The sequence below is a fragment of the Nerophis lumbriciformis genome, linkage group LG14, assembly GCF_033978685.3.
Source record: "Nerophis lumbriciformis linkage group LG14, RoL_Nlum_v2.1, whole genome shotgun sequence".
Classification (NCBI taxonomy): Eukaryota; Metazoa; Chordata; class Actinopteri; order Syngnathiformes; family Syngnathidae; genus Nerophis; species Nerophis lumbriciformis.
Window position 1 is genome coordinate 18,125,751 of NC_084561.2, and position 6,463 is coordinate 18,132,213.

The 6,463-nt window shown below is 42.7% G+C and overlaps 1 long non-coding RNA gene across 1 annotated transcript; it reads left to right on the forward strand.

The window, feature by feature from the left end:
• The first annotated feature begins 1,372 nt into the window (after positions 1-1,372).
• Positions 1,373-6,445, forward strand: LOC140679402 (uncharacterized). Its single transcript, XR_012050825.1, has 2 exons — positions 1,373-1,464; positions 6,322-6,445. It is a non-coding gene; the product is annotated as an uncharacterized lncRNA (long non-coding RNA).
• The last annotated feature ends 18 nt before the right edge of the window (positions 6,446-6,463 follow it).

Below are 6,463 nucleotides of genomic sequence, written 5' to 3' on the forward strand. Positions count from 1 at the left end.
CACTTTGCATCAGATGATCTCGGGCCAAGAGAAGCCGGCGGCGTTTCTGGATGTTGTTGATAAATGGCTTTTGCTTTGCATAGTAGAGCTTTAACTTGCACTTACAGATGTAGCAACCAACTGTATTTAGTGACAGTGGTTTTCTGAAGTGTTCCTGAGCCCATGTGGTGATATCCTTTAGAGATTGATGTCGGTTTTTGATACAGTGCTGTCTGACGGATCGAAGGTCACGGTCATTCAATGTTGGTTTCCGGTCATGCCGCTTACGTGGAGTGATTTCTCCAGATTCTCTGAACCTTTTGATGATATTATGGACCGCAGATGTTGAAATCCCTAAATTTCTTGCAATTGCACTTTGAGAAACGTTGTTCTTAAACTGTTTGACTATTTGCTCACGCAGTTGTGGACAAAAGGGTTTACCTCGCCCCATCCTTTCTTGTGAAAGACTGAGCATTTTTTGGGAAGCTGTTTTTATACCCAATCATGGCACCCACCTGTTCCCAATTACCCTGCACACCTGTGGGATGTTCCAAATAAGGGTTTGATGAGCATTCCTCAACTTTATCAGTATTTATTGCCACTTTCCCCAACTTCTTTGTCACGTGTTGCTGGCATCAAATTCTAAAGTTAATGATTAATTGCAAAAAAAAAATGTTTATCAGTTTGAACATCAAATATGTTGTCTTTGTAGCATATTCAACTGATTATGGGTTGAAAATGATTTGCAAATCATTGTATTCTGTTTATATTTACATCTAACACAATTTCCCAACTCATATGGAAACAGGGTTTGTACTTGTTCATTTCCTGTTAATATCTGCTTACTTTCTCTTTTAACATGTTCTATCTACACTTCTGTTAAAATGTAATAATCATTTATTCTTCTGTTGTTTGGATGCTTTACATTAGTTTTGGATGATACCACATATTTGGGTATCAATTTGGGGGATGGACCGGTACTTTTCATGAGGCAGTATAGTACCGAATATGACTGATTAGTATCGCGGTACTATACTAATACCGGTATACCGTACAACCCTAGTTCAAAGTCAACTTGACCCCTGACACGATTATGGATTCGTTGACACTTAATTTCTTTGACACAGAGTGGATGCAACTCATCGTGACAATTCAACATTTACTTTGCAGTCATACCCGTACGCGTCGTCAAGGGAACTGCTTTGAGGATGTGTTGGTCTTCCAGAGTCTACGTTTCCCCTTCACCACTGACACATCATGTGGTTTTTTCTGCCGCACGTACAATGTGATTTACCTGAAACCTGTGACATTTCTGAGAAGTACATCTGGGTTAAGGCAGGTTGACTGCAACACCTCTCTCTCTCTCTCACACACACTTACTCACCGGAGAAGTGTTATCTTTTAGATCTTTGGACTTCATGGGGTGGATTTCAGCACTTGGATGTATTGCCATGTTGCTTATGTTCTCTGTAACTTTGAACAAAGGTAAATTCACTTTAATGTTAATATTGTTGATACGTTTCATATTCTTAGCTGTAATTTCACTGCTTCCTGCGTTGGAGCTGAGGTGGTCAAGTGCCACTGAAACAGCACGTGTATTTTTGTGTACTGTAATGTCATCGTGTTGGTATTTGCATTAGAACGTTACTAATTCTAAAGCAAAACCACATAACAATTCAGCTATTTTGGAAGTTAAAAAATAATACAACTTTTACAGAGAGTGGCGGTTGTAGCTATAGGCCATGTGGGCAATTATCCATGGCAGTATTCTTTACCAGGGCGCCGCAACGATGAGGGGGAAAAAATATTTATATGTGCAGAGCGATGATTTTTACGCATCAGGTCAACATGGTGCCGGGGGGAGAGAGACACGCAGATGCCACTTTCATACTTTGCTAGGAGTTCTTGTATTCAATAGTGTTCCTCAACTTTTCAATCAACGTGCTGGCACTCGTGACTTTCGTGGCTTATTTCTCAGTCGTGCTCAATTTGATGAAAGAAGAGACTGAGTCAGGTTGGTTAGGCACAAATGACGTGCATTCAAATCAAACATTTTAAAAATGTTCCTGGATGACATTCCGACAATAGTGAGTCCAAATATTGGGGTCTTTTATATATATATGTGTGTGTGTGTGTGTGTGTGTATATGTATGTATGTATGTACCGTATTTTTCGGAGTATAAGTCGCTCCGGAGTATAAGTCGCACCGACCGAAAATGCACAATAAAGAAGGAAAAAAACATATATAAGTCGCACTGGAGTATAAGTCGCATTTTTGGGGGGAATGTATTTGATAAAAGTCAAAACCAAGAATAGACATTTGAAAGGCAATTTAAAATAAATAAAGAATAGTGAACAACAGGCTGAATAAGTGTACGTTATATGAGGCATAAAAAATAAATGATAAATGATAAATGGGTTATACTTGTATAGCGCTTTTCTACCTTCAAGGTACTCAAAGCGCTTTGACAGTATCACCACATTCACCCATTCACACACACATTCACACACTGATGGCGGGAACTGCCATGCAAGGCGCTAACCAGCAGCCATCAGGAGCAAGGGGTGAAGTGTCTTGCCCAAGGACACAACGGACGTGACTAGGATGGTAGAAGGTGGGGATTGAACCACAGTAACCAGCAACACTCCGATTGCTGGCACGGCCACTCTACCAACTTCGCCACGCCACTGAGAACGTACCTGGTATGTTAACGTAACATATTATGGTAAGAGTCATTCAAATAACTATAACATATAGAACATGCTATATACGTTTACCAAACAATCTGTCACTCCTAATCGCTAAATCCCATGAAATATTATACGTCTAGTCTCTTATGTGAATGAGCTAAATAATATTATTTGATATTTTACGGTAACGTGTTAATTTCACACATAAGTCGCTCCTGAGTATAAGTCGCACCCCCGGCCAAACTATGAAAAAAACTGCGACTTATAGTCCGAAAAATACGGTATGTATGTATGTATATATGTGTGTATATATATATATATGTATGTGTGGGAAAAAATCACAAGACTATTTCATCTCTACAGGCCTGTTTCATGAGGGGGGGTACCCTCAATCATCAGGAGATTTTAATGGGAGCATTCGCATACCATGGTTTATATAGGGCACAGAGTGGGTGGGTACAGGCTGGCCTAGGGGCGTGGTGATTGGCTCATGTGTTACCTAGGAGGTGTTTCCGTCTATGGCGGCATGTTGTTACAATTTCGCTGCGCTTGTTGAGGGATGACAGGTCTGGACGGTAAATAATAAACAGTTTCTCTTTCAAGCATAGGTTGCATCTTTTATTACCACTATTGTAAGGTGTGCTGGATGCAAGAATTTGCCATGTTATTGAATATTCAACATTATTGTCTTTGAGGTCCCAAATGTGTTTGCTGAGTTCTGTGGTATTTCGCAGGTTTTTGTTCCTGAAAGAAGCCTTGTGATTGTTCCATCTGGTTTTGAATTCACCCTCGGTTAATCCTACATATGTGTCGGATGTGTTAATGTCCTTGCGTATTACCTTAGATTGGTAGACAACTGATGTTTGTAAGCACCCCCCGTTGAGGGGGAAATCAGGTTTCTTTCGACAGTTACATGCTTTGTTGGTTTTGGAGTCGCTCTGTCTGGGGGTCGACGGCTCATTTGCAATTGTTTTGTTGTGGTTTGAGATGATTTGTCGTATATTGTTCATGCAGCTGTAGCTCAATTTAATGTTGTTCTTGTTGAATACTTTTCTTAGGGTGTTGTCTTTGGGAAAGTGTTTGTCAATCAGATTGAGGAATTTGTGTCCAATGTTCGTTGAGACGTTTTTGCTGTATGGGGGGTTGTACCAGATGATGTCGTTTCGTTTTCTGTTCTTTATTGGCTGGTTGGCAATTGTTTTGTTGTGGTTTGAGATGATTTGTCGTATATTGTTCATGCAGCTGTAGCTCAATTTAATGTTGTTCTTGTTGAATACTTTTCTTAGGGTGTTGTCTTTGGGAAAGTGTTTGTCAATCAGATTGAGGAATTTGTGTCCAATGTTCGTTGAGACGTTTTTGCTGTATGGGGGGTTGTACCAGATGATGTCGTTTCGTTTTCTGTTCTTTTTTGGCTGGTTTCCTGGCGTGGGTTCATAGGTGAGGGTGAAATTGTATCCGCTTTCATCAAGGGCTTTTTGGTACGGGGGGGTTGCTTGGTCAAATTCAGCTTTGCTAGATGACAGCATCGATAGCCTTTTATTGATTCCGGTAGGTATTCTTTTCGTGGTGGTGGGTGGGTGGTTGCTGTCATGGTGCACGTATTGGAGTGTTGTGTTGGGTTTCGTGAATGGTTGGTAGCTGTTATTTCTCAGGTTGAAAGTGACGTCAAGGAAGTTGACGGTTTGCTTGTTGGCTTCAATCGTGATCCGTAGGCCGTTCTCTTTTGAAAATTTTCAAAGAGAACGGCCTACGGATTGGTAGCTGTTATTTCTCAGGTTGAAAGTGACGTCAAGGAAGTTGACGGTTTGCTTGTTGGCTTCAATCGTGATCCAGACAGAGCGACTCCAAAACCAACAAAGCATGTAACTGTCGAAAGAAACCTGATTGCCCCCTCAACGGGGGGTGCTTACAAACATCAGTTGTCTACCAATCTAAGGTAATACGCAAGGACATTAACACATCCGACACATATGTAGGATTAACCGAGGGTGAATTCAAAACCAGATGGAACAATCACAAGGCTTCTTTCAGGAACAAAAACCTGCGAAATACCACAGAACTCAGCAAACACATTTGGGACCTCAAAGACAATAATGTTGAATATTCAATAACATGGCAAATTCTTGCATCCAGCACACCTTACAATAGTGGTAATAAAAGATGCAACCTATGCTTGAAAGAGAAACTGTTTATTATTTACCGTCCAGACCTGTCATCCCTCAACAAGCGCAGCGAAATTGTAACAACATGCCGCCATAGACGGAAACACCTCCTAGGTAACACATGAGCCAATCACCACGCCCCTAGGCCAGCCTGTACCCACCCACTCTGTGCCCTATATAAACCATGGTATGCGAATGCTCCCATTAAAATCTCCTGATGATTGAGGGTACCCCCCCTCATGAAACAGGCCTGTAGAGATGAAATAGTCTTGTGATTTTTTTCCCACACATACATATATTGCGCTCTACTACGGTATCGAGCACTATTTTTTGGATAACCTTATTAAGACATATATATATATATATATATATATATATATATATATATATAAAACTTGAATACACCTCACGGTGATGCTTGGACACGTCATCAGTGATAAACCCGGGGTCATAGGGTGTTTCGGGTCTTTAATCATCGGACACCCTCGCCCGGGTGATCAGACCCCGGCCTGTGTCCAAGTAACGCACCACGGACCCCCCCTACGGATCCACAGCCACCGGGAGGCCTTTTCTGCGGCCTCTAGGATGTTCTTGGTGGCTTTTCTCGACTGCAGTCCTCTAATGCCAAGGATTCTGAACACACGCTGTAGTGAGTGACCAGCAAAACCTCTGCACCCAATTTCGACTGGTTCACAGCGGGCTCTCCAGCCGTTACTCCGACACTCGACAGTGAGCTCAGCGTATTTGGCCCTCTTTCGCTCATTTGCTTCGTCAATTCGCTCCTCCCAGGGGACAGTCAGCTCCAGTAGCACCACTTGCTTGGTTGACTCCGATGTCAACACCATGTCTGGGCGGAGTGACGTGGTAGCGATATTGGCCGGGAACTTGAGTTGCCTTCCCAGGTCAACATGGAGCTGCCAGTCACGAGCGGTGGCCAGGAGCCCTCCTGAGAAGTTGGGCTGGCGGCTTGCCTTCTGTCCTGCTCTGAGGAAGGTGATTGACTGCTTTGGGGTGGCCTGGGACTTGCTGTTTTGTATCGCTGCGCAGATAGAATCCGCCAGGGCTTTTAAAACTTGGTCGTGGCGCCAGCGATACCGCCCCTCCCCTAGTGCCTTTGGGCAACAGCTCAGGATGTGCTCCAAGGTGCCCCTCCTCTGGCACAGTTTGCTAGGCCCCAGATGTGCAGGTTGGCGGGGCATGGGAGGAAATTGTATACAGTCTATATATATATATATATATATACGTATATATGTGTGTGTGTTTATGTGTAGGAGGACTAATCCAATTAATCAATCAATCCTATGCCAACTGACTTTTGGTGAGACGCACCAGCCAATCACAGGAAACTGAGTAGACAACTACAGTGTTCACACCTATGGACAATTTAAAGTCTTCAGTTAAGCTAACATGCATGTCTTTTAGGATGTGGGAGGAGACCAAGCAACCTCTACACACACGCTCACTTTTTTTCAACATGTTCCTCCAAAAGGATCCAAATGTGACGCTCCTTCAAGTCCTCAGTGTTTTAGAAGAAACAACACGTTGACCTTTTACGAGTGTGAATGGCGCATGAACACAACACGCAGTGACGTGACGTTTGACCTCCACGTTGGGTGATTACCACAATGATT